Raw genomic sequence first — 27,394 nt, forward strand, 5'->3', positions numbered from 1 at the left:
CTTTAAGCGGCGCGCTTAAACCCCTCTCCTCGCGCACCAGGAAGCAAAGAGGGAAGAAAAGGTCTCTTGCCTCTTCGGCAGCTCCAGACTTCAACCGGACTCCCTCCTGGCTAGCCATGGTGCACTAGCCCCTTCAGGCTGTGTTCACGCCGCCAACCCCAGTCCTCTCCCTGGGATCCCGAAAATTACATTTTCTAACAATTTGTTGCAGGTGTTCAGGAAACATTTTTAAAAATCAATTTTAAATAGGCAACTTGTTAATTCCCTTATTTCTTTTAATAGCTGCCTATTCTCTTCTCTTGGATTTTTGAAGATAGTATCCATAAATAGTGATACTCTAATTTTTTCATTTTGAATCTTTATTCATTTTATTTCTTCTTCTTGTCATTACTTCATTGTCTAGGACTTAGAAAGTACTAGTGAATAAGGGCTTTTGAGAATAGTCATCCTTGTCTTGTTTGTGAACATAAGTGAAATTTTTTAGAGATACACTGAGTATAACTTCTACTGTAGATTAATAGTAGATAAGATTTCTTGGGTTATTCTTTTTATTCCTAGTATGCTTAGAGATTTTGGTTATGAATGGGTATTGCATTTTATCAAATGCATTTTCTGCATCTTTTGAGGTGATCACGTCTTTTTTCTTATTTATCATGTATGTGGCAAATTACACGAATAGCTTTCCTATTGTATTCTATTTCTAAGCTTCATTTCTCGAGTAACCCAGAGTGGCTATGATGTATTATTTTAACACTGCTAGGATCAGTTTGCTAGTTTGATTTCAAAATTGTGTATATTTCTCATAAATGAAATTCTCCTGTATTTCCCTTTTTTGTAACGTTTCTTCCAGTTTCTGTTGTCAAGGTTATATTACTATCACATAATGAGTTGGAAGGCATTTCTCCTTTTGCTTTTTTCTGGAACAGATTGCATAAGATAGGAATTCAATTTTCCTTGAAAGTTGGGAGAAACTTACCTGTAAAACTCCCTGAAGTATCAACTCATTTTTGTGGATAGATTTTTAAGTTACTGATTAAATACTTAAAAAGCCATGTCTATTCAGCTTTTCTTTTTTTTAAATTATTTATTTATTTATTTATTTTTGTCTGAGTTGGGTCTTTGTTGCTGCGTGCGGGCTTTCTCTAGTTGCGGCAGGTGGGGGCTGCTCTTCGTTGTGGTGCGCGGGCTTACCATTGCGGTGGCTTCTCTTGTTGCGGAGCATGGGCTCTAGGCACGTAGGCTTCAGTAGTTGTGGCACGTGGGCTTCAGCAGTTGTGGCTCATGGTTCTAGAGTGCAGGCTCAGTAGTTGTGGCGCACGGGCTTAGTTGCTTCGTGGCATGTGGGATCTTCCCGGACCAGGGCTTGAACCTGTGTCCCCTGCATTGGCAGGCGGATTCTTAACCACTGCACCACCAGGGAAGCCCTTTTCTATTTCTTTTTGAGTTATATTTTCTGCAAGTGTTTCCATTTCATCTAAAATAGCAATATTATTACAATAAAGTCATGCATGGTAGTCTCAGGACTTGGACAATTTATATTATATCTATGGTTACATCTTTTTTTTTCTTTCCCAGAATGGTTCATTTGTACCATCTTTCTTTTTTTCTCCTGATCTTTTGCCTTTGTTGGCCGTCTCAGTTGTTTGTTTTCTATTTCATTAATTTTTGCTCTTCTCTGTATCTTCTTTCCTTTGTCTTTTCTTGGGTTCATGCTGTTATTCCTTTTTCTGACTTCTTTAACTAGATATGTTCATTAATACTCAAACTTTCTTCTTTTCAGGTTTCTGTATATATGTGTGTAAATATATATACATATATATATATATAAAATCTCCATAATTTTCTCTCTGATTGTACTTCTTTAGCTACATCTCACAATTTTGATATGCAGTTTTCCCCCGGTCATTCAGCTCTAGATGCGTTAAATTTTCCATTATGACTTCTATTTTAACCCATTAGTAATCCAGAAGTGTTTAAAATTTTCCAAACATATGGTTCCTTTTTTGTAGTTACATTTTTGTAATTTGTTTCCAATTTAGTAGTATTTTGAAAGGGAATGTGGTCTGTATGATATTGATTCATCTGTTACTATATTAGATACTTGCTTTGTGGCCAAGTGTGTGGTCATTCAAAAATAAGTTCAATGTGTATTGTCTAACTGTTAGATATAGGAAATGTCATGTTGAAGTTATTAAATGTGTTGTTTAAATCTTTTATAAGTTTACTAATTATTTTGTTTGCTTGAGCTATTTGAGATTGAGCATTGTGTTAAAATATCTTATTATGATTGTGGATTTCTTGATTTTTTTTGCCATTATGGTCATTTGTGGTTCATATATTTTGAGACTACCTTCTTAAAAGTCAGCAATTTCAGAATGCTTTGATCTTTCTGATAGACAATTCCTGGCCTGTCTGTATAATAATTCCTCCTTTGTTTCCACTCCTTCTTCTTCTGGGAACTATATCAGGTCCAGGGGATACTGCCACCATTGCCCATACTGCATTCCCACTGTTCTAGGATTAAGGTTTAGACCCTACCTCTGAGAAGGTTTTGCTAACTTTTACTGAGATTTACAGCCACTGATGCTCTTTATGCTTCCACTCATGTACCCCCTTGCTTGAGGTCCATTGCCTTGGGGGATTATTTCCACTTATTTTGTGACTCAACTTCTAGCTATCTCCCAGTTTTGCTAAAATTGGAGGTCAACTTTAACTTTTTTTTCTTCTTGTTGCTTTTGGATGTTTTCCAGGAAATACCAATTTTTGCTGTCATCTTCACACGAGAATTTTGACATAATGAAACCTCAAGTGAATCAGTATCTTTGCCTGCCTCCTGAACATTGCCTTAGTCCTTTCATTCTGACCTTTCTTGTATTATGTGCTTGTTTTGTCTACTATTTTAGTTTTTATAACCCCCAAACAAATCATCATTATATTGCTTTGTGATCAGTGTTCATTTAGACTTGCCCGGGTATTTATTTATCAGTCTCTTCACTCACCTTTGCTTCTGGCTTCCTATGCCTTCTCTCAGAGAAGTAGAACTTTTGGAATTCTTTCAGCAGGGGGTCTGTGAACTAGCCAATTATTTCATCTTTGCTTACCCGATGATGTCTTTAGTTTGCTTTCACTCTTGAATTTTAGTTTAGCTGAGAATAGAATTCTAAAGGGGCAGTTATTTTCCTTCAGCATTTTGAAGTTATTGTTTTATAACATTTATATTATTGCTATTAAGAAATTAGCTAGCAGTTTAACCCAGTGGGTTCTGTATTCACAACCAAACATTTTTTGATTTCATATCCTTATAAGTAAAACCAATTTTGAGCCCACACCTCTAGTGTGTATGTGTGTATATACGTGTGTATATATATATATACTCTAATATATGTACTGAATACATAAATATACTTAATATATATTAATGTATAAATAAATTTGCACGTATATTAATGTACTAGTATGTACAAAATACAACATATATAAAATAGAAACATAAAAGACTGCATATATGAAAGAAATAAGTTAAAATTTTATTTTCTTAATAATATAAAAAGCATTTTGCTTTTGCTAAATTAATAGCTATAATTGGGACTTCCCTGGTGGGGCAGTGGTTAAGAATCCGCCTGCCAATGCAGGGGACATGGGTTCAAGCCCTGGTCCAGGAAGATCCCACATGCCACAGAGCAACTAAGCCCGTGCACCACAACTACTGAGCCTGTGCTCTAGAGCCCATGAGCCACCACTACTGAGCCCGTGTGCCACAACTACTGAAGCCCACATGCCTAGAGCCCACGTTCCACAATAAAAGAAGCCACCACAATGAGAAGCCCGCGCGTCACAACAAAGAGTAGCCCCCACTCGCCGCAACTAGAGAAAGCCCATGTACAGCAACAAAGACCCAACACAGCCAAAAATAAATAAATAAATAAATTTATTTAAAAAATAGCTACAAGTAATAATACTTTAAGGAATTAAGTATGGACAAATATGCTTCATTGGTTTTAAATATCTTGATTGACACTTGATTTAACATGCTCTAAAATAAAGCAATAGGAAGGTCTGGCTACACGTTGGCTTATATTGATATTTGGTTTTAGGGGTTATAACAGCTAATAGCAAGAACAAAAAATCTGGATCCCTCACAAGAACATGTGGATACAAATGGGAACAACAGTATAGCTCTTGCTAAGTCAAGATACTCATTTTTTATTCCCATTTGTCAATTACACAAAAGTTTTATTTAAATTCTACTATTACATTTCTATTTCCCCTGGTGTCAATCAATTATTCTTACAAACTATTTGGAATTTGTTGCATTTTTACACATTTAACATATGTGTTTAACTCACTAAAACTCTATTTGAAAGAGCTGTAAACAGGTTAGAAAATTCTGTTTCCAAATTTTGTTTTGGTCCTTTTTTGTAAATGTGCAGCTATGAGGTGTTTTCCCTTCAGAAGTGACATCCTCACATTGTTTTGTATGGTGGAGTATGGTGCAGCCATAAAGAAATAAAGACACTCAATGTGTGTTGATATGGGTGGATTTCCAGCATGTCATTTAAAGAAGACAGACAGCAAGGGGAAGAAAGGTACACGAAATATGATCCATTCTACATAAATTTTAGAAAGACCGATCCATATGTAGTTGCTAGTAGGAACAATTTGAAAGTGGGGAGAATCAGTGGTTAAGTGTTCACAGTGGGTAACAGTCATGGGAAAAAGGACTAAGGAGTTGAAATATTCTCTCCCTCTCTTTCTTTTTTTTGCACTTTTTTGAAGTATCTGAATTGGGTAATTCAGAACAAATTTTATATATATGTGTGTCATATACTTGTGTGTGTGTATGTATGCATGTATACAAATACATAACTTATATACTATATATAGTATTAATATATTGGAATTATACATATTATATATAATCTATATTATATATTATATATAAAACAGAAAGCTATATAGTATATATATAAAAGGATAACATATACTATATATATAAAGGATAACATATACTATATATATATATTTTTTCTGTGCAGGGAGACTGAAAACCATTTTTTCTGGCTTATTTTCTTCTTTATACTTTTCTGTTTAAAAAATTTTAGGGAAAAAATGTGGAAAACAAAAGGTCTCATAGTGTGTACCTTTACTAGTTTCCATAATGAAGTACTACAAATTGGGTGGCTTAATGAAGTGTCGTAATGAAGTACTACAGATTGGGTGGCTTACACAACAGAAATTTGTGGTCTCACAGTTTTGGTGGCTAGAAGGCCAAGATCAAGGTATGGGTAGGCTTGGTTCCTTCAGAGGTCTGTGAGGAAAGGATCTTTTCCAGGCCTCTCTCCTGCACTTTTTTGGAAGCATCTGAATTGGGTAACCCAGTGGGTTCTGTATGCACAGATTCAACCAACCACAGATCAAAAATATTCAGAAAAAAATCCAGAAATTTCCAAAAAGCAAAAGTCAAAGTTTCCATGCTCTGGCAACTATTTACATAGCGTTTACATTGTATTTACAGCTATTTACACAGCATTTACATTATATCAGGTATTCTGAGTAATCTAGTGATGATTTAAAGTATACAGGAGGATTTAGATGTTATATGCAAATACTATGCCATTTTATGTAAGAGACTTGAGCATCTGCAGATTTTAGTATGGGGAGTGGTTCTGGAACCAATCCCCTGAGGATATCAAGGGATGATTGTACTACTTAATATGACAAGAATTCATAGAAGAGGAGAAAATAAATAAATTAAATGGAGACACTTTCTGGAGGAGGTGACATCGGACCTCATTCTTGAGGTGTAAGTTGTCTTCATTCTTTGTTAGGGAGGAGAGTTAATTTTACAACTCCCTCTCCTCTTTCTCTGGAGTTATATGGGAAAAAGAATGGTCTGGAATGACCAAGACACTCAGGAGGTCTGTCTGCCTTTTATTCCATGCAGTGAATATAAATTGGGATAGAACTGATGAGACCAGATGAAGGAAGTAGATCTAGGGGGACACAAGGAAGAACTTGCAAATATCCAGAGTGGTTCTCTAGTAGAAATCCACCCCCCCCACAGGTAAGGGCATGCCCAGGGGAAACTGAGGTGGAGGCCACAGAAGGGGTCTCACTGGGTAGGCTGTTGGGTTAGACCAATTCTCCCCACCAGGGAGAAGCCTTGATGGGGTATGTGTGGGGGCCAGAGTAAGAGCGTTATGAACTACAGCACTCCCACTGGGAGAGAAATGAAACCCCAATACAGGAAGGGGAGTTCCTTTCTAAAACCCAAACCACTGATGATGGGGGAAACAAAGGTGCAGGGGGAGAAGATACTTACTCTAATTAGGAAGGTCTGATTCCCCAGAGCAGAGCTTTGCTGCCATATTTTCTCAGAGCCACAAAGTTCAGGCCCAAAACATGGGGTCAAGAATATAAGAATTTTGGCCCAAGATGAATAAACCTGGCCTCAGCAGCTGCCACTGCTCTGGAAATTCGTATGTTGAAAGAATGTGAGCACTTAAAACTATTTCTAGTTCCAGCTGCTCCGTGGTATTAATAAAGGTCTAATTGCTAAAACCATGTGCAGTGGACATGGTGTTCATTTTCCTGACACATGGAAAATGTGGTTTGGAGGCTGAGCTGTCAGGCCCAAATCACCTCCAGACCCTGCCTATTGCTAGCACATTTCATCACCGGGCAGGACTTGCTAAGCTTGGTCGATGGCCTCATTACGTCTATTTGTATCCTGACACTGGAGCTGACATGACAGGTTAGCATTCCTGTCAAAGAAGCCTGGCACCAAGCGTCCTTCCAGACCCATTTCCCAGGGGATACAGTGTGGACAGACTCCATCACATCATCACACCTGAAGACGAAGGAGCAGTTTGTCCAGCATTGAGATCAGGTTCCTAAGGTGTCCCCCAACTCTCACCAGACAATTTAATATAAAGGATGCCACCTTATAACTAGGACACAGTTAGGCTTCCTGTGTAAATGGAGGTGGGTGAGGACGGTGGCACTGTAGCCACATGCTCTGCATGTCTGCAGGGACAGACGCAAATCTCCATGTCATAGGAGACAGCTCACTCTTCCAGCCCTGGCCCGCCGGACCATACCCACAAATCATGGTGGTTATCTCTCCTCCAAATCTAAATATATTTTACTACCTTATTGCTTCATGGTACCACAATGCGTATTCACAAAGCTAGTCATAAACTGCCCCATGCTTAAAACCCCAAAGTCCATACATTTAAAAATTTTTTTATTTTATATCGGAGTATAGTTGATTAACAATGTTGCGTTAGTTTCAGGTGTACCAAAGTGATTCAGGTATACATACATAAGTATCTATTCTTTTACAAAATCTTTTCCCATTTATGTTATTACAGAATATTGAGCAGAGTTTCCTGTGCTATACAGTAGGTCCTTGTTTATTATCTATTTAAAATATAGCACTGTGTACGTGTCAATCCCAAACTCCCAATCTACCCTTCCTCCCAACCCTTTCCCCCCTGGTAACCATAAGTTCATTCTCTAAATCTGTGAGTTTCTGTCTGTTTTGTAAATAAGTTCATTTGTATCATTTTTTTTAAAGATTCTGCATATAAGCGATATCATATGATATTTGTCATTCTCTGTCTGACTTAAAGTCCATACATTTATAATTTAATACTAGGTCCAGTTTTTTTATGGGGAATTCCTCTCCCTAAATTTACTCACTTTTAATTCACTTTTCTGGCTTGCAAAGGGAGTTCCTAGCTAGGGCTTCGTTTGTTATTGGGCTTTCCATGCAGGCCTTGGACTTCAGAAAGTTAAATGATTCTTATGAGAGGGTCCACACAAATACACCTTGCTGATTTATGGGCTCAACCCTGGACATTGACAAGCTGTATGACATAGTGATTAAGAGCCTGAACTTCACAATCAGACCACCAAGGGTTCCATACTGGTTCCACTATTTATGCCTCATGTGACCTTGGGCAAGTGTCCACAACAGCCTGTACCTTGGTTTTCTTATATGTAAATCACGAAAAATAATAGTACCTCTGCATAGGATAAATGTGAAAATGCAGTAAGTTATCACATGTAAAGTGCTATGTAACAAATGCCAGCCATTAGTATCGTCTCCACAGAAAGAATGTGGTTCGATCAAATGAAGTGGGGTCCTGGAAGCATCCTCTGGAACATGAGGGTTCAGCTCCACTTCTTCTCCCACAGAAGACCCAATAAACAAATGCTGGATTTGCACAAATGTTCCTCAACAGGGCTATGCTGTTTCCAGTGTAACCAGTGGATAGTGGGCATGAAATGGTTAAACAGAAAAATCAAGTCTGGTTCCCACTCCTCGAGGAGTAGAGGTTCAATACTGCAAAACAGGAAGTCCAGCCTAGTAGAGGCTATTTACTGTGGAAGAGTCTTGGCCCACGGTAGCCAGAGGCAGCTCAAAGAGAGACAGATACCTCTGATTTACAGTGAGCTCGGCAATGATCTGGTACAGATGAGGACAAGCTGTCCTTTGGTTAAGTGGGCGGCAGGAATTTTGAAGAACATTTTTGGGGGGTTCAGCAGTGCCTGAACCTGTGCAGCAGCCAGCAGGGACATCTAGAGCAGTTAGGGATGAAGAATGTACTTTATGCCCAAGCTTAGTGGAATTGCTAGGAGAGACAATTGGTATGGTTCACAGGTCAAGTCAGTGATTAAAGCCAGGATGATGAAAGAGGATTCAAATGTCATCTGTGCAGAGATATTTTCTTGGAAGAGACTGTCACCCTCACTGTGAGTTCTGTGATGAGGCTCCCAGACCCCGAGCCACACTTATTCCCCAGCTGCCGGCACACAGCCTATAGGGCTCAGTCCTCTCTGGAATTGCCTTGGCTGAGCAGCCTCACTCATGGCCACACCCCTTCCCAGGACAGCCTGTGTCTGTCCAGTGCCTGTACCCATGCAGGGGTACAAAGGTCTAGCTCTTTTGCCCCAACTCAGGACAGCCCTGAAGGTATCTGGGCCATAGAACCCCTCAGAAAGTCAGCCAGCACTCCTGCGGTGATTGCAGTGAGGCTTGATTTGTCACTCTGCCTAATCCCTTCCGTAGATGTGGACTCCAAGAGCACTGCCTCAGAGATGCTCTGCGTGCTAATCTCCACCTCAGAATCTCCTTCCCGGCAGGCAGACCTGGGACTTTCCCCTAATGAGCCGTTGTCTCCTCTGCAAGTCCCAGCATGACTGGGGCCATGTGACTGGGCGCTGCCCGATGGGAGGTGAGCAGACTGAAGCGGCCCAGGGATCTTTCGGTGGCATCGGATTCAGTGTGTGTGCGGTGGTGCAGACATTACACAGAGGACACTTGCGCGAGTGGAAGATAAACCTTCACTGTGTTAAAGCTCCGAGATTTGGGATTCGTTTTGGTTTGTGTGTTTGTTTTCTTACCAAACCCTAGCTTAACCTGTCTTATCTAATGCATTAGCCATACTCTTTCAAAACTTGTCTAATTCCAGAGAGAGAAGCCACCACAAACTAGTATCTGAATACACTATAAATATTTGTTGCTTGTTTTATGTCTGCTTAAATTAACTGTTAAGGAAGCATAACATAGTTTATTCCATTTTGTAGATTTAGTGATTCCCAATTACATAGTATTTCTAATGAATCCTTTTGCTGTGTTTATAAATTTTAGTTATTCTCAATGGTAATATTTCCAATAAATCCCTTTTTTTTTGCTGTGTATTTATAAAGTCCCAGGTGAAATAAACACTTTAGGTATTTAAAAAAATAAATCTGGGCTTCCCTGGTGGCGCAGTGGTTGAGAGTCGGCCTGCCGATGCAGGGGACGCGGGCTCGTGACCTGGTCCGGGAAGATCCCACGTGCCGCGGAGGGGCTGGGCCCGTGAGCCATGGCCGCTGAGCCTGCGCGTCCGGAGCCTGTGCTCCGCAAAGGGAGAGGCCACAACAGTGAGAGGCCCGCGTACCGCAAAAAAAATAATAAATAAATAAAATAAATCTGAACAGAGAGGATCCAAGGAAAGTTACAGTCAATATACTGATACCCTAAATAGAAAAATCAAGTAAATATAGACGCACATGCTGATTGACTCTTTTAACCAACATTTATTAAGCATCTATTCTGTGTATCATGCGCTTGGAATATCGCTACACGGGAAGGGCTTCCTAACCTCAGGGAACTCATTGGTCATTGTGAGAAGTAAACCGGTACCCAACTGCCATTGGGGTTCAGTGTGGCAGGGACATGGCAGGGTGCACAGGTGGCTAGAGGGAGGAAGGGAGTACGCAGCTTTGTCTGCAGAGGACTCGAGAAGATGCCACACAGATGACTAGAAGGAAGAGTTGGTATTCACCGGGCACCTGAGGTCGGGGGGGCAGGAATTCCAGGCAGAGACATTGGAAGCAGCACGATGCATTCAGGACCTGACAGAGCTAGAAAGGAGACCTGGCAGGGCATGACAGCAGGAGCGGCCGGTAGGAGATGAGGTTGGAGCGCAAGCACAGACCAGATTTGGGGAGGTCTGTATGTGGTGCTGTGGGATTCGGATTTTTCCATTTATGTTTTCCTTTGTTTATTGCCGTGTTTGTTCTGACCTGTTTAATTATTACCCTTCTGTGCTCTAACACAGACACAATTTTGTTCTGAGGGGTAGAGTTTGTGGCATCATAAACTTCAGGCATCATCAGAACTGATTTCCCACAGTTCACACCAGTAAAAGTAAGACCCAGTGGTACATCCAAACAGTGGAGTAGTATCAGCACTTTAAAAAAATGAGCTACTGAGCCATGAAAAGGCATGGAGGAAACTTAAATGCATATTACTGAGTGAAACAAGTTAATCTGAAAAGCCTACCTACTGTATGGTTCCAACTATATTACATTCTGGAAAGGGTAAACTATGGAGACAGTAAAAATATCAGTGGTTGCCAGGGTTTGGGATGAATAGGCAGAGCACAGAGAATTTTGAAGGCAGTGAAACTATTCTGTATGATACTGTAATGGTGGCACGTGTCATTATATAATACGTTTGTCTAAACTCATAGAATGTTCAACACCGAGCATGAACCCTGATATAAACTGTGGACTTTGGGTGATGATGAGATGCATCAGTTGTAACACATGTGCCGTCTGCAGGGCATGTTGATAACGCAGGAGGTGCTGCATGTTGCGGGGGGTGGGTGCAGTATGGGATGTCTCTGTACCTTCCTCTCACAGTCTGTGAACCTAAAACTGCTCTAAGAAATAAAGTATATTAAAAAAAAAAAAAAAAAGATCCCAGTGACTCTGAGCGTGCAGCTGCCACGTCTCAGGCACTGAGCCCTGGGCTCCCAAGTGTCCCCAGGCAAATTTTAAGATTCCCTACAAGATGCTTTCTTACATGTATTATGAAGGTGACCAACTCATCCCAGTTCCAGGCCTGAATATCCCATCCCCATCCCCTCACACACGCCTTAATTTCCCACACCCCAGCAGAGGAGTGACAAAACTTCAGGAAGGTTTAGGGATAATGGAAGGAGAGCTCAGCATCGAGAGTGATCTCAGGTGTCCGCAGAAGCAGCTCCCCGAGGCACACCTCACCAGAGCCGTTCTTAGTGTTTTTGGCACCTGGCCTGGACTCCACACGGTGGAGTCCAGCTCACACCTGCTACCAGAGAGTTCAGGCCCAACTGTCAAATGGCTTTGTGAGAGAAAACACTTCTCTGTCTCTCCATGTTCAGTCCTGCTTGCCGGAGAGGCAGCAGCTACTCTTGGCCCCCAGTATTCATTCTCCTGCCTCCTTAGTAATAGCACCCCCATTTATTGAGGGTGGCAAAGTGCCCAGGTAAAAGACTATTCCTCATCCCGTCAGTCACCTTTGGAAGTGTTTGGGAGACTTTAGAAAGGGCTACTTAAAGGAGAATCAGCTGGGCAGCCTCACTCTAAAACACATTCACTTACCCACACTATCTTTTCCTCTTCCACTTTTCTTCTTCCCAGGCTGTGATGTGGATATGATAGTTGGAGCTCTAGCAGCCATCCTGTGACCCTGAGAATGGAAGTCATTCATTAAGCCTAAAGAGCTACTCTAACAGCTCTGACTACCTACTTCTAGACTTTCTTTTAGAAAAGAGAAACAAACCTTTATGTGTTTAAGACACCCTTATTTGGGGTTTAACCTAATCCTGATATAATTGGTCTTTCTTGGGAATGACTGATGGTGGGAATTTCTCCTTCCTTAAGGAGCAATCCCAACCCCTACCACTAGGGGGTGACCTTGCCCTATATGCCTCAACATGGCAATTACTTGAGCCCAACCTCAGTACATTCTGTATTATAATTCAGTGTTCACGTGACAGCTATGGCCCAGTATGGATGGGCTGAGCTGTGCCAAAGTCCATCGAATTCCTCTAGCATGACATCTGGATCTCAAGGTTTTCTTCTGTTTTCTCTACCCAGATCCTCAGCTTCTGCAAGCAATGTCCAGAGCCAAAGAAAGTATACCCAGAGGCAGCTCTGATTCAGGCAACACTAACTTTTATTTCCAGATGGAACAATGAGCTTCCAGTCTAAATGACATTCAGGTTAATGGTAACTTTACACTTTACAACAAGAAACAATGGGTTGATACTGGCTTTACATTTGTGTACATGAAGGTACCAGTCTGGGGCATCTAGTAAAGGAAGATTCTACTGTGAAAGGATGATTGAAATCTTCACTTCCTAGGAGGCAGAAAATCGATTGCAGCACTAAGTGACTGTTTTTCCAGTTTACACTCATCAAAGTTTCAAAAATCTCCAGGCAGTGAGTTTCAGTCATTAAAAATCTGATGCGAGGGGAGTCATTATCTAATTCTCACTCTGGCTCAGGGCAAATTGCTTTCTCAAAATGAAAGTACAGTACCAGTGCTGTAAAAAACCCACTCACAACTAACCAACAAAGGAATCTGCGGTTGGCAGAGGCGGTTGTAAAACAGTCCTCTTTGGACAGTTTCAGATCCTATCGCCTTGCTCTCATCTGTGCTTTCCTTGGGTTCCTCTAGTTTACATCACAACACTGTAGAGTTAAGACTTGGGGGGCTTCATGGAGACCTAATCATCCTGTGTTTCTCTTCTCTGTTTCCTTACTGGATTGCCGTGTTAGGTACAAACAAAAATGTGCCTGTGGAATTGAGAAAGTTTCACTTTCTTCTCCCATCTCCTTAAAGATCACACGGGATAAGAACCTGCTGTATAAAAAAATTAAAAATAAATAAATTAAATTTAAAAAAAAGATCACACAGGAAGTTTTCATATGTAATAAAATCAGTGCTCACTGAGCAATCTCAGAGTAGGAGAAAGGACCAAAACTAACTGCCCACAGGAGCAGAATTAGGTAGCTGCTCCCTCAGGGAATCCCTTGGGGGTAGGGTTTAGCGAAAAAAAAAATACAGGATGCCCAGTTAAATTGGAAGCCCCCCACCCAATATTTGGGATACTCTTATACTAAAAAGTTATGCATCATTTATCTGAAATTCAAAGTTAATGGAGTGTCCTGGATTTTATCTGGCAACATGGTGTGGGGTGGAGGGAAAGCAGTAAAAACTGAGCAGATTCTGAACTCTCTCAAGGGGACTGCCCCAGGGAAAGTCACTGATTAAAAACAAAATAGCCACCAACGATTAGGCCTGTGAGCGGGTGTCCCAGAGTAGCTAATGTCTTCTTGTTTTGTACCTTGATAGAGTCTCGGATGCCTTCCTGCTCTGGGTATATTGAGAGCTCAGTTAGGAATGCTGACCAACTGGCTAGTCAGTAACCACTGAGGAGGAGAGATGAGGTGTTTCCTCAAGCCCCAAGTCTTTGGGATTGTGTGTTCTGTACTTTCAGACATCTCTCTGCGTGGGTCTGGGATACGACGTGTCCTCTTCTTACAAGACAAGATAATCAGTTGTTACAAAGAGGTCCAGCCTCCCCAAATGTCTTTCAGAAGGCAGCTTGTCCAAACTATGGGATAAGAAAAAGATTTGGTTTGACATCTTTCCTGAGTTTGCCTGCTCTGGTGCGTTCTTTCTACCAGCTCTGCTAGGCATCTGTTTTCCAAATGCCTGGCTTATTCAGGACTCCCAGTCAGAATCCATTGGATAAAGAGATGGGAAGATATGCGTCATCGTCTGGATCCAGTGAGGATACAGGTGGGCAGTATTCCATTTTCTGCCTTCTCAGTGTCCACTCCAGGCTTTGCAGACATGATCACATGAACTTACTGAACAATGAGTCACTTTCAGGAGGGAATCCCAGCTAAGGATCCTGTCCTTCATTTAAATTCCCTTCTGACGTTGACCCCTGCATTCAGTAAGGTGAAAGCTATCACCAACTGTAAGTTTCTTGAGTTTCACAGGGAGGTACCTGAAGACTTGGGCCTGTCTCTAGGACGAGGTCCTTCCTCTCCCTGGTTCTCTCCCACTGCTGACTAAGCTCACTGGCCCTCAGGCTTTAGCCCTTCCCCACCCACATTCTTTACCCCTCTCCTCTAGAAAAAACCCACCCTTATCTTGAGCAGGAGGTGTCACTCCCTGGATTCACCCTTCCTTCCCATGCAAGATCTGAAGTCTGTTTTTCAGTCTGATGTGGCACCACTAGATGGTCAGAGATGTCCACTGCCACAGAAATCTTTTTTTTTTTTTAATCTCATCGTCATGGGTAAATGTGGATCCCTCTGGTCAAAATTTCATTTCATTTCCCAGTATGAGCTGCAGGCACACGAGTCCTTTTAATCATGGATCTGTTAAATTGGGCACATACATTATCTCAGGGATAATGTGGTCTGAATTCTCATCGAGAGAGACCTGTTTTCCCATTGGCAAGGCAACCCAGCCCTATTATCATGCAGAAAGGCTTTGCACCAGGGGCCAGAGAGTGTGGAGAAAGGAGCTAGGTCACCCGTTAACGGATGCTCCCTTGGAAGAGTCAGGAAGAACTCTAGACTGGATTAAATTATTTAGGTTCAACTTGTCTCCTTCTGGGAAAGGGAAGGGGAGTGAGTTTGGTTGCTGTCTTATTACATGGACAACAACAAATGTTCACCAGGGCTTAATTTGGGTCCTCATTTTCTTTAGAGTAGCTTCACTGATTTTGGTCCTCTCTAAACTATGAATGAAGTTGCTTTTACAGTGGATTACTGTAAGATCAGTCACTCAAAATTAATCTTATTTCCACCTTACGTTATTTCTTCTCAGAACTCATAGAGTCCAGTTCTACCATCTTCTGATGTCTCTTCTATAATTCTCCACTCTGTTTCCCATGTACTCATGGTTCCTGCCATACATCTGGCTTTCTTGGACTTATAGATCTGGGCACATCCTGTCCTTCTGGTCTGGAGTAATCTTTTTTCATCCCTTTTGCATCTGACCTACTCATACTTGTCCTTCTTATCTCAGAGTAGCCATGAAGACCTCCTTAGCAGGGCTTCGCAAACTTTGGTATGCATAAGAATCACCTGGAGATCTTTTAAAAAATGTTCATTCCTTCTTTTCATCTCTGTACTCCTTCACCTAATTCTGATTCCTGCGTCTGGGATGGGAGTAATTTAAACAAGTTCCCAGGTAATTCTGATAGTGCTGGTCTGCAGACCACACACTGGGAACTGCTCCCCTGGACTAAATGAAATTTCCCAGCTCTGTGGTCCTGGAGATCGTGATGTGTACTCTATCAAAACATATTATTGTTACTATCCCTTTAGTGTCTGTTCTCCCTGATAGGTTGAAAACACAGCAAAGGCAGATTGTGTCTATATTATTTGCTACTGGATCTTCATCAGTTAGCACAAGGCATACTATACATACATATTTATCCGGTATTTCTAAGAAGGTGGGAGAAACGGAAGTCATTGCATGCTGAGACTCTTCAACACGTGGGCATGTGACTTCCAAGGCTGTTTTCAAAGCGAAGTCCATAAAGTATTGAGCTACGTACGGCCTTTGGAAGAAAGATCTAGACAACTCGAGTGGTAATTTTGAATGTCATTATTTACATTATTTCTACTGTCTTTGTGGGGGAAAAAAAATCTATGGGACAGTGTTTTCAGTTATATCTAATAAGCAGAGTGATGGACATATCTGGGTAATAAGTCAGGTAAATTCACTCGCTTTCCATTCTGAGCATGCCTTGCATGGAAGGCATGGTTGTAGAATAAGATGTGGGCAGAGTATGGGCTCTGGAATTCGACAGACCTAGAAGCCTAGTTCTACTAATATCCAGCTCTGTGACCTCGGGCAAGTTAACTTAACTGTTCTAAGCCTCAGTTTCCTTATCTATAGATAAGGATGAGGATAAAATGGTACCCATGGAGAGGCAGTAGGGTGTAATAGTTTAGAGCACAGACTGCCTGGGTTTGAACCCTGGCTCCTCTGCTTACCAGCTGTATGACTTTGGGCAAGTCATTTAACCTCTATATGCCTCAATTTCCCTATTGTAAAATCAATTCCAAAATTATTATATCGAGTTAAACTATATTAAATTTCTATTTTGTAGGTCAAAACAGTTGAATATCAGTAATTTCAAATGATTCAAATTAAAACCTACCTCCTAGGCTTATTAAAGAAAATTAAATGAGTCAATTTTTAGGTCAACAGGTTTAAAATGATGACTGTGCTGTATTAAGCACCATATAAGAGTTAAGTTTTAATTACACAGTTGAGTTTGTTAGGAAATCCGATGAATGTGATAGTGATAACACTTAACACAGGAACATTGTAAGCATTCAATAAAAGGCTACCTGTTGTTAGCTTTTCATACCTATTATAATCCCTTCTTAGGAATATCTGACTTTAAAAGTACAAATGCTTGCTGTCTGCGCACAGCCCTAAGTCCTGCAGTTCCTGAGTACATACAAGCTTATTACCATGACACTCATAAGGCTGGATGGAAGCTAGGAAGAACAGGGACAGCTCAGGACAGTGGACCTTGGAGAGACAGAAACCCAGGGCAGGGACACTGTACCAAGTGTTAGCATGTTAGCCTCTTGCTCCTAAAATATTACATTGAACGGTATGAAACTGTCACTTATGTAGGGCAAAAGTGGCTACGTATTCAAAATTTCATACAGTTAAACATAATAGATTTCTCTAGCCAGCCTGGATTTCTTTCACATTCTTGACAGTCTACAACTGGAGATCTATTATATGACTCTTTTTTTCTTCTTCTTCGCATTTTGACATTTTTGAAATTGGGATGCATCCTACAATCGTGTGTCTTTAATATGGTTGATTTTTCTTTCCCTTCTCCCTTCTGAGTCCCTAAGGCCTGGTAACCCCACGTTTCCCCCTCTTTGCCCAGTGTCCCTAGGAAGGTAGCTAATTTACCCCAGTCCTGGGGTCAACAGCTTCTACCCATAATCATTAATAACTAGGTTGCCTCAACTTCCATTTTGTTCTTCCAGCCTTGCAACATCTGTGAAACTATTCCATATATTAATTCTCCTCTGTTCAAAATACCTAGCCTGGTTTCTATTTTCCCAACTCTGCAAATGTGAATTTAAAAAGCATCTCTTTATTTTTAATTTATTTTTTTAAATAAATTTATTTATTATTTATTTATTCTTGGCTGCATTGGGTCTTTGTTGCTGTGTGCAAGCTTTCTCTAGTTGTGGCGAGCGGGGGCTACTCTTCATTGCAGTGCATGGGCTTCTCACTGTGGTGGCTTCTCTTGTTGCAGAGCACGGACTCTAGGCGCGTGGGCTTCAATAGTTGTGGCACGTGGGCTCAGTAGCTGTGGCTTGCGGGCTGTAGTGTGCAGGCTCAGTATTTGTGGTGCACAGGCTTAGTTGCTCCTTGGCATGTGGGATCTTCCCAGACCAGGGCTCGAACCTGTGTCCCCTGCATTGGCAGGAGGATTCTTAACCACTGTACCACCAGGGAAGTGCCTAAAAGCATCTCTTTAAATGCAAATAAGGGAGTTAAACATTCACATAGTCATGTGAATTATGTATGTCAGATTACTTTCTTTTTTTTAACATCTTTATTGGAGTATAATTGCTTTACAATGGTGTGTTAGTTTCTGCTTTATAACAAAGCGAATCAGCTTTACATATACATATATCCCCAAATCTCCTCTCTCTTGCATGTCCCTCCCACCCTCCCTATCCCACCCCTCTAGGTGGTCACAAAGCACCCAGCTGATCTCCCTGTGCTATGCAGCTGCTTCCCACTAGCTATCTATTTTACACAGATTACTTTCTTTTTATCATGATTTTTTATTCATTAGACATTTATTGAGCATCTAGTCTGGACCAGAGCCTATGCTCCCACCACTGGTAAAAGGATGGAAAAGATAGTTCTTGTCCTAGAGGAGCTTAGAGTGGGGGCAGGGCTGGGACAGCAGACGAGACAAAAATCGCAGTATAATAAGAGCTGTGGGAGCACACGGGGTGAGAGGGCCCTAATCCATTCCAAGGCAGGTGAAGTCAAGGAAGCCTTCTCCACAGTGTCCTGCATGCCCTGCCATGGAGAAGAGGAAGGGGTAGGGGGAGATTTTCCAAGCAGAGTGAGGAGGTAAGACCCAGCCCTAATCCATTCCAAGGCAGGTGAAGTCAAGGAAGCCTTCTCCACAGTGTCCTGCATGCCCTGCCATGGAGAAGAGGAAGGGGTAGGGGAAGATTTTCCAAGCAGAGTGAGGAGGTAAGACCCAGATCTAGAGAGCAGGGTTCTTTTAGGACGCTGAAGTGTTTCCGTGAGGTTGGGGAAGAGGTGGAAGATAACAACAGCTAAAGCTGGCATGGTAGGCAAGGGATCAGATCATGAAGGATGGAGTACATGATACTGAAGAACTATGTGAGACTTTGTCTTTATACTGAAGTCACTGGAAAACCATTGAAAATAGTGACTGGCTCAAGTTTACAGACAGGAAGTTACCACTGGCTGAAAAAGGAGGACAACATATTTTCTAAAAGCTACCAAATGACCGACTGGCTAATTAACACAAGTTAAGGTATTAATGGATCTTTCTTTTATTCACCAAACATTTAATGAACATCCATTATATATCAAACACTATGTTTGGTTTGGGAACAAAGATAAATGAGTTTCATACCTTCAAAGAGCTCACTATCTCATGGGGGAGAAAGAATCTTAAGATAGTTGTGATAAGTATCACAGAAATACACAAGAGAGAAAGACCAAGTAGAAGAAAATGGAAGACCTTACAGAGGAAGTGATAGTGCCTCAGATCCCGAAGGTTGGAGCATGGGATGTAAAAGAGCAGGAATACAGCTTTTCAATGAAGGAGAGCACCCTTTGCATCAGATGGGGACACAGTGCTCTGGATGTGCTCAGGGACTAGCAAAGGGTCTGATGTTCCTAGGCTACGAGGAGATGAATTGGTTGGAGATGAAGTCCTAAGACCCGCTTATAAAGAAGTCTTGTTGACAATGATACCTTTAGGCACCAGGCAATCACAATCAAAGGCTTTTGAGGGGTGGTGTGAGGGTGGTTGATGAATTCAGTTTCACATTTCAGAAGATTATTTCTGGAGAACAGAACTGAAAAATAGAGCCCGGCATCAGAGACCAGTTATGAAGCTGAGGCAGTAGTTCAGATGGACGCTGACAAGAAGTTGAACTATGAGAATCAGTAAGGATGGAGAGGAGCAAACCAATCCTGGGTCCATAGACTCCATCCAAGAAAACATGTTCATGTTAAAACACCCATTAGTTCCTAAGGGAAGCCTCAGAAATGTGCTTTTATTCATCTTTCTCAAAACTTGTTAAAATCTGTTGAACTGTGTCTTAAACTTCATGCCCTAGTACAGCAGTCTTTTATCATTCCAGATCCTTTTGGAAGGCCTCCCTATGGAACAGCCCGCAGAACTAAGGGAAATGCTGAAAGGGAAACGTAAGGATGCAGAGTTCAAGTAAATACTCCATGGGATGCAGGGAAACAGCTTTTCAAAGAAGAAAGGGGAGAAAGGCTGGGGTGCAGAAGTGGGAAAGACCTGAGTGTGAGTGAGACAAGACACTATGGGGATTCTTTTTTTTCCTTCTGACTGAGGGGGAGAGAGAGGAAAACTCTGGGAACAAATGGTGGTCAGAGGTTATGAAGGCAAACACCTCCAAGAACTGGGCAGGTGGCATAAATAGTTCCATGAAGCAAGTGTGGTTTAAGAACATGGAAAGCACGTGGTCTATGAAAGGGGCAGATACCCATTAGCTCCAATCAATTGTCACATGGAAATGCAGTGTTGCCAGATCTTGTGACTTTTCAAGAGAAGCCAGAAATCTAGATATTCCTGTAAAATTACCCAGTGTCTTCAGTGTGGGTAACTAATTCCATTTTTTTCTAAACACTATGCTGGCCAAGTAAAACACATTGGTTACATTTGGCCCTTGGGTGGCCAGTTCGTAACCTCTGATCTAGAGGGAGTAGGAGGGTTGTCCTATGAATAAATCCCACTAGTCATGGCAGATATGCAGCCTACTTCTGCTAGAACATAAACAAGGCATGAGAGGATACTGTTTCCAAAAAAAAAAAACCATTAAATCTACTGGCTAATTTTGGAAAGATGATACAGAATGCACTGATATTAAGTGTGGTCTTGTTTTGGTGGGAAAATTTTATAAAGCTAATGTAGAAGGAAGGAAATCAATCTTCTGTGAAGTAGTCTCTATCATATCTTTAAAAGCCAGGGTTACAGCAATCCCACCCCTGGGCATATACCCTGAGAAAACCATAATTCAAAAAGTCATGTACCACAATGTTCATTGCAGCACTATTTACAATAGCTAGGACATGGAAGCAACCTAAGTGTCCATCAACAGATGAATGGATAAAGAAGATGTGGCACATATATACAATGGAATATTACTCAGCCATAAAAAGGAACGAAATTGAGTTATTTGTGGTGAGGTGGATGGACGTAGAGTCTGTCATACAGAGTGAAGTAAGTTAGAAAGAGAAAAAACAAATACCATATGCTAACACGTATATATGGAATCTAAAAAAAAAGGCTCTGATGAACCTAGGGGCAGGACAGGAATAAAGGTGCAGATGTAGAGAAGGGACTTGAGGACACGGGTGGGGAAGGGTAAGCTGGGAAGAAGTGAGAGAGTAGCATTGACATATATACACTACCAAATGTAAAATAGATAGCTAGTGGGAAGCAGCTGCTATCTCGGTGAGATAGCTCGGAGATCAGCTCGGTGCTTTGTGGGATCACCTAGAGGGGTGGGATAGGGAGGGTGGAAGGGAGGCTCAAGAGGAAGGGGATGTGGGGATATATATATACATATAGCTGATTCACTTTGATGTACAGCAGAAACTAACACAACACTGTAAAGCAATTATACTCCAAAAAAGATGTTTTAAAAAAAGCCAGGGTTAAAGAGAATGACACTTTTGAAGATCATGGTCTAACGTCTCTTTCAAGAGCTAGCACTGGTGATGAAAGTCAATTATTTTAATATATATATCACAGACAAGGTATGAAGAGTTCCCAGGAATCAATAATAAGGCAATATACTTACAGAACATGGACAAAGAATGTACACAGTTCACAGAAAAGGAAATACAGATTTTTCACACATAAAAATGTCTTTTTTTTACTCCACGGCATGTGGGATCTCCCCGGACCAGGGCACGAACCCGCGTCCCCTGCATCGGCAGGCGGACTCTCAACCACTGCGCCACCAGGGAAGTCCCATAAAAATGTTTTGATTTACTTCACTTATTGTGTAAGAAATCCAAATTATAACAATGTTTTTCACCTATAATATTGGAAAAAGTTAAAAAGAAATTTGGATAATCAGCTATGTAGACAAATGTGTTGGGAAATTACTCTATCATACATTGGTAGTGGAATTGTGAATCAGCATGGCTGTTAAGGAGAGCAAATTAGCAGTATTCATTAAAATTTTAAAGTATGTGTACTTCTTTTTTTTTTTTTTTTTTTTTTTTTTTTTTTTTTTTTTGCAGTATGCGGGCCTCTCACTGTTGTGGCCTCTCCCGTTGAGGAGCACAGGCTCCGGATGCGCAGGCTCAGCGGCCATGGTTCACGGGCCCAGCCGCTCTGCGGCATGTGGGATCTTCCCGGACCGGGGCACGAACCTGCGTCCCCTGCATCGGCAGGCGGACTCCCAACCACTGAGCCACCAGGGAAGCCCTATGTGTACTTCTTGAGCCCCAGATTTCTAAAGCAGCTGAAAGGGATAGAGCATTTTGGAAGAGGAAGGAGACCAGCTTGTTGGAAACAGGGAGTTCATTATATAGGAAAGAAAAGGGAGTTGAGTCTAGATAGGACTGGATTGCAAAGGGCCTTGACTGCCAGCTTAAGTAATCCAAACCTTGTCTTACAGGCAGTAGGGAGCCTTAAAAAAGCCTGTAAGCAGGACACTGAAATGTTCAACGTGGTCTTCTAAGAAAATTACCCTGGTGCTCATTTGTAGAAAGGCTTTGGGATGGGGGAAGTGAAATAGAAAGGGAAGGAGATGGGAGCCAGGAGCTAACTGTGAGATAAAGGTCTCTCATCGGCATCAATGCACTGACTGTTAAAGGCATGTTGAATGCAGAATTGACAGAACGCGATGGCTGGGTGTGAGAACTATATAAACGGTATCAATGCAAGACATGGGACTTGGAGTCTGGATGATAAGGTGAATGGTACCATTCACCTGGGTAGGATAGTTTTTGAGATATCAATTTGCATTTTGCTCTCTTGAGTTTTTCCCAACTATTGTCCCTACCTCCAATTCCCATTAATTGTGCACAAGTAGGCAGACTTTTCATACGTCTTTGCTTGAAGGATTTTTTGCCTGAAGAGCTTTCAGCTCTCCCTGTCTTTTTATAAAGCCAAAACTCACAAAAGGATGATATTGAATATCCTAGAATGATGAGCTCTAGTAGCAGAGAAAGGAGCTCCTTCAAGGTCAGGGGGAGAGAGGGCAGCAAAGGTGGATTCCAAGAGGCTAGGAAAGCAGCCCATGAAAAGCGTGTGCCCGGTTCAGCCCAGCAGCCACCACCTCCAGGAAGATGTCTGGCTTCAGAGAGGCTGGTGAAAGACGAACCTGGAGAAAGCAGAAGCTAGGTCCATCTGGAAGAGTTGAAGATTCCTATGCCTCCCATTTAAAAGTGTGAAGAACAAAGTGTGGGTGAGGCAGAGGAGAAGAGGAATGCTAATTGCTGTGTGAGTGTAACCCACATGGGAGAGCAGTTTGGCTCTGTCTGGTAAAACTGAAGATTCTCAGACATCCCCTAGGTGTATACCCTAGGAAAGCTCCCACATATATGCACAAGGACACAGGTACAGGAATGTTGATGGGCAACATTGTTTGTAAGAGTGGAAAATTGGAAACATCTTCAAATCCAAGAGAATGTTTAAATACAGGGTATATATTCACAAAGCGGACCTCTAAGTGAATGAACTAGAGCAACATGGACAAATTTCAAAAAAACACAATGTTGAGTATAAAGAACACGTTTCAGGAGGAAATTACCATTTATATAAAGATTTCCAATATGCAAACCGTGCAAAAGTATATCATGTATTATTTATGGGCATACACACAGAGCAAAAGTGTAAAGCCTGCATGGGCTCCACAGTCATTAAAGTCAAGATAGTGATTTCACTTAGGCGGATGGGACAGGAGGGAAATTGGATTAGAAAGGGGTCCCAGAAGCTTCAACTGTGTCTGTAAATTTTTTTTTTAATTTAAAGGAACTATAACAAAATGTTAATATCTGTCAAAACAGTGGTGGGTACACAGATGTTTGTTATATTATCCTTCATGTTTGTCTGAAGTTTTGAAATATCTCACTCAAAAAATTTTAAAATTATTTTAACAGCTTTACTGAGATATAATTAAATGCATAAGTTTACAGTGAGTAATTTGGTGTTTTGACATATGTATACATCCTTGAAACCATCACTGTAATAAAGAGGATGAACATATCTATTATTCCCCATATTATCCTCATGTTCCTCTTTAATTACTTTTTCCCTCTCTCCCCTCTCCACCCCCACTCTGAGGCAACCAATGATCTGCTTTCAGTCCCTATTAATTCATTCCCATTTTACAGATATGTACATAATTAGAAACATAATTAGAAGTGTACATACTTAGAAGTATGAACTCTTATTTGACTGGCTTTTTTCATTCAGCATAATTATATTGATATATCTCTATGTTGTTATATACATAGTCCCTTCCTTTTTATTGCTGAGTAGTATTCCACTCTATAGGTATACCACAATTTGTTTACCCATTCATTTGTTGATGGACTTTTGGATTAAGATCTGAAAATTCTTTATAAATACTAAACAGAAGTCATTGATCAGCTATGTGATTTGCAAACATGCTTCCCAGTCTGTGGGTTCTCTTTTCCTTTGCTTAACAATGTCATTCAAAGAACAATGCTTAATTTTGATAAAGTCCAATTTATCAATATGTTGTTTTGTGGACTGTGCTTTGGTTTTGTAACTAAAAAAATCTTAGCTAAGTTCACAAAGATTTTCTCTTATGTTTATTCCTGTAAGTTCTATAGTTTTAGGTTTTATATTTAGGTCTATGATCCATTTTTTAGTTAATTTTTGTATGTGGTACAAGCTATAGATTTAAGGGGTTTTTTTGTTGTTTTTGTGTTTTAAATTTAAAAAACTTTTGCATACAAATATCAATTGTTATAACATCATTTGTTGCACCTTTGTGGACCATCAGTTACCACATATGTTCAAGTCTATTTCCATACTTTCTATTCTGTTCCATTGATTTATTTGTCTATCTTTATGTCAATACCACACTATTTTGATTCCTGTAACCTTAAAATAAGTCTTGAGGTCAGGTAGTGTAAGTCCTCCAACTTTATTCTTCTTTTCAAGGTCGTTTGGCAATCCTGGGTTTTTGTCATTTCCCCATGAATTTTAGAATCATCTTATTAATCTCTACAGAAATAAAAGCCAGTTGTGATTTTGATAGACTGCATTGAATCTACAGATAAATTTGGGGAGAACTGGCATCTTAACAATATTGAGTCTTCTGATCCATGATTCTATTTTTTAGTCCCTCTTTAATTTTTTTCAGGAATATTTTGTTGTTTTCAGTGTATACATCTTGCATATCTTTTGTCAGATTTATCCCAAAGTATTCCATCTTTTTGATGCTACCATAAATGGATTTGTTTTTGGAATTTCAGTTTCCAGTTGTTCACGCAAACTTGCAAAACTCACTTATTACTTCTAGTAGCCTTTTTATAGAAATTTCTACATGGACAATCATTTCACCTCTGAATATTTATTACTTTATTTCTTTATCTAGATGCCATTTATTTATTTTTCTTTCTTGGCACTGGCTAGCACCTCCAGTTTAATGTGTTCTGGTTTTTTTATGTGATGGTCAGTCTGATGCAGCCACAAGAGGAAACACAGGAGAGGCTCACAAAAACAAAAGTTTATTGTACTTACAGGTCCTAGAAACAGGAGGCATAGCACACCATGCTGGGCCACATGGGGAAGACTCAGTTGGATAGGAGACAGAAAGTAAGAGCAAAGAGAAAGCTGAGGCTAGAGTCTTTATGGGGGTTTCTGCAGGAAAGTCAAGGCAGGGCAGGGTGAACAGTTTAGGACTGATTAGTTTGAATAATTTCTGCTGACTTTGGGCTATAGAGTGGTCTCTAGTTGCCCAGTACTTGACCATGGAATGATTAAGGCAGAGGAATATTGCCTCCTCAGTTCACAGACCAAATAGAGGAGGTTTGGGTCTGAATCAGTTTGCACATCAAAGGATACTTCCAACTGAGCCCTTTGTTATCTCTAGGAATTGGCCAGCCCCAAAGATGTAAAAGCATCATAATGTACAGAAAAAACTTATATATATATATATATATATATATAAGCAATACAAATGCAGAATTGAAGTGTTGAGAGTAGATATCCTTGCCTTGTTGCTGGTTTTATGGGAAAAGTATTTAGTCTTTCCCTACTAAATAAAATGTCATCTGTAGTTTTTTTGTAGATTCCTTTTATAAGGATGAGGAATTTCTCTTCTACTGCTAGTTTGCTGGTAACCCTGTTGTTTTAGTGGAGAATGATATTTAGAAGCCAAGATCTGAGTATTGTGTTGCTCACTACTATTGGAATGTTGCTGTTCCCAGGTCCTCTCAGTGGACAGAGCTAGGAAATCTTCATAGAGACATACATAGAATCACAAGCTCATACCAATGCCTCTGATACCAATTCATTGCCACAGGGTCATTCTAGTTTTCTCCTTCCTAACACTGCTTAGGCTCTGACACCCTAGGTTTCCCTCTCATGTGAACACCCTCCTTAAGCCTCTTGAACTCTAACTTTCCATGCCAGACACCCCACTGGGTTTCCTCCTATGCAGATGCCCTTGTCATTCTCCTTGGCCTCTGACATCTTGCTCTGGGACATGATGTATTCTGCCACTCACCTCCCCACCCCCAGCATGGATATGAACCTTGCTCTGCCCCATGAAATGCTTTTAGGATAAAATTATTCAGAAAGGGAAGGAAAGGGAAGGTTAAGAGGAAGAGCTAAAAATATCCTTTTAAAAATAATAAAAGGGCTTCCCTCGTGGCGCAGTGGTTGAGAGTCCGCCTGCCGATGCAGGGGACACGGGTTCGTGCCCCGGTCCGGGAAGATCCCACATGCCACGGAGCGGCTAGTCCCGTGAGCCATGGCCGCTGAGCCTGCACGTCTGGAGCCTGTGCTCCGCAACGGGAGAGGCCACAACAGTGAGAGGCCCACATACCGCAAAAAAAAAAAATAAAATAAAAATAATAATATTAATAAAAAAGAAATTCCTGTGTCTCAGTTGTGACATGGAAGTAATAGAGTGGTTAGATATTAAGGGAACTTGTGAGTTGGGATAAGGAATATCTTAGTGGGCACCTTAAGCTTCCTTAATGCTCGAGCACTGCTTGAGATCCTAGGAGGGACCTCAGTATAACCTTTGAGGAGCAGGGCTTAGACCCTATAGTAAATGAGAGAATTTCTTGCTGGCTTGGAGGGATGGCATTCCAGAGTCAGATTCATACTGATTTTTTAAAATAAGAAATGTAATATTTCCTGACTTCTTGAGTTCATGATTGCAAAGTCATATTAGCTACAAACAGAAATAGAGAAATTGGAAGGAAGGAAGAGTTTGGAGGTAACAGTGGAGGAGTTGACCAGGCAATTAAACATGGGGGACTGGAGCTGCAAAGAGAGATCAGCACTAGAGGTTGTAGATTTGGTGAATGGTTGCCTAGTGCAAGTACTAGTTAAAGCCATGTGAATAGTTGAGCTCTCCAAGGGAAGGAGTGGAGACAAGGTCCCTGCCTCACATGTGCAGTTGGGATGGGTGAAGGAAAGGGAAACAGCAAAGATTTAGCCATGCTCAGACGGTGGGTAAATCAGAATATCCCAATAACCAAGAAGCCAAGGGAAGAAAGAGGAGGTTGATAGTATCACGT

This window comes from Physeter macrocephalus, chromosome 20 (assembly GCF_002837175.3).
Source record: "Physeter macrocephalus isolate SW-GA chromosome 20, ASM283717v5, whole genome shotgun sequence".
Lineage (NCBI taxonomy): Eukaryota > Metazoa > Chordata > Mammalia > Artiodactyla > Physeteridae > Physeter > Physeter macrocephalus.